Source organism: Schistocerca gregaria, unplaced genomic scaffold (genome assembly GCF_023897955.1).
Source record: "Schistocerca gregaria isolate iqSchGreg1 unplaced genomic scaffold, iqSchGreg1.2 ptg001594l, whole genome shotgun sequence".
NCBI lineage: Eukaryota > Metazoa > Arthropoda > Insecta > Orthoptera > Acrididae > Schistocerca > Schistocerca gregaria.
The window spans coordinates 1,064-2,500 of NW_026062872.1; the positions used below are offsets into that span (position 1 = coordinate 1,064).

Here is a 1,437-nt window from a genome sequence, read left to right on the forward strand (position 1 = left end):
CAGGAGTGGAGCCTGCGGCTTAATTTGACTCAACACGGGAAACCTCACCAGGCCCGGACACCGGAAGGATTGACAGATTGATAGCTCTTTCTTGATTCGGTGGGTGGTGGTGCATGGCCGTTCTTAGTTGGTGGAGCGATTTGTCTGGTTAATTCCGATAACGAACGAGACTCTAGCCTGCTAACTAGTCGCGTGACATCCTTCGTGCTGTCAGCGATTACTTTTCTTCTTAGAGGGACAGGCGGCTTCTAGCCGCACGAGATTGAGCAATAACAGGTCTGTGATGCCCTTAGATGTTCTGGGCCGCACGCGCGCTACACTGAAGGAATCAGCGTGTCTTCCTAGGCCGAAAGGTCGGGGTAACCCGCTGAACCTCCTTCGTGCTAGGGATTGGGGCTTGCAATTGTTCCCCATGAACGAGGAATTCCCAGTAAGCGCGAGTCATAAGCTCGCGTTGATTACGTCCCTGCCCTTTGTACACACCGCCCGTCGCTACTACCGATTGAATGATTTAGTGAGGTCTTCGGACTGGTACGCGGCATCGACTCTGTCGTTGCCGATGCTACCGGAAAGATGACCAAACTTGATCATTTAGAGGAAGTAAAAGTCGTAACAAGGTTTCCGTAGGTGAACCTGCGGAAGGATCATTACCGACTAGACTGCATGTCTTTCGATGTGCGTGTCGTGTCGCGCAACACGCTACCTGTACGGCAGTGGCCGTGCGCCGCGTGCGGAACCACGCGTGCCTCTCAAAACTAGCGGAAGTGTTGTTGTTGTGTGGTACGAGCGCTGAAGCTCTGGAGCGGCTGGCCTGCGGTACCTGGCGCCTGGCGCCGGTTTTGAATGACGTTCGCCCGAGTGCCTGTCCGCTCCGGTGTGGAGCCGTACGACGCCCATCGGCTGTGAGGCCGTTGGACACAAAAAAAATAGTGGAACAGGGGCCGTCAGACGCCTCAGTCCCGCAAATGCTACTGTCTTGAAAGAGACAGTGGGAGACTGAAAAGGAAAAGATCACCCAGGACGGTGGATCACTCGGCTCGTGGGTCGATGAAGAACGCAGCAAATTGCGCGTCGACATGTGAACTGCAGGACACATGAACATCGACGTTTCGAACGCACATTGCGGTCCATGGATTCCGTTCCCGGGCCACGTCTGGCTGAGGGTCGGCTACGTATACTGAAGCGCGCGGCGTTTGTCCCGCTTCGGAGACGTGGGAGTGTCGTGGTCGCCTGTGTGGCCGGCCGCGTCTCCTTAAACGTGCGATGCGCGCCCGTCGCCTGGCGGTTCGCATACCGGTACTTTCTCGGTAGCGTGCACAGCCGGCTGGCGGTGTGGCGTGCGACACCTCGTACAACGACCTCAGAGCAGGCGAGACTACCCGCTGAATTTAAGCATATTACTAAGCGGAGGAAAAGAAACTAACAAGGATTCCCCCA

At 56.0% G+C, this 1,437-nt stretch overlaps 2 non-coding genes across 2 annotated transcripts in view; both read left to right on the forward strand.

Moving 5' to 3' along the window:
- Positions 1–1,012: 1,012 nt before the first annotated feature.
- Positions 1,013–1,167, forward strand: LOC126333442 (5.8S ribosomal RNA). Its single transcript, XR_007564206.1, has one exon. It is a non-coding gene; the product is annotated as a 5.8S ribosomal RNA (ribosomal RNA).
- Positions 1,168–1,355: 188 nt separating this feature from the next.
- The window catches only part of LOC126333445 (large subunit ribosomal RNA), a 4,222-nt gene continuing 4,140 nt past the window's right edge, over positions 1,356–1,437 (forward strand). Inside the window, exon 1 of the ribosomal RNA XR_007564209.1 lies at positions 1,356–1,437. This exon is cut by the window's right edge and continues 4,140 nt beyond it. This is a non-coding gene — a ribosomal RNA (large subunit ribosomal RNA).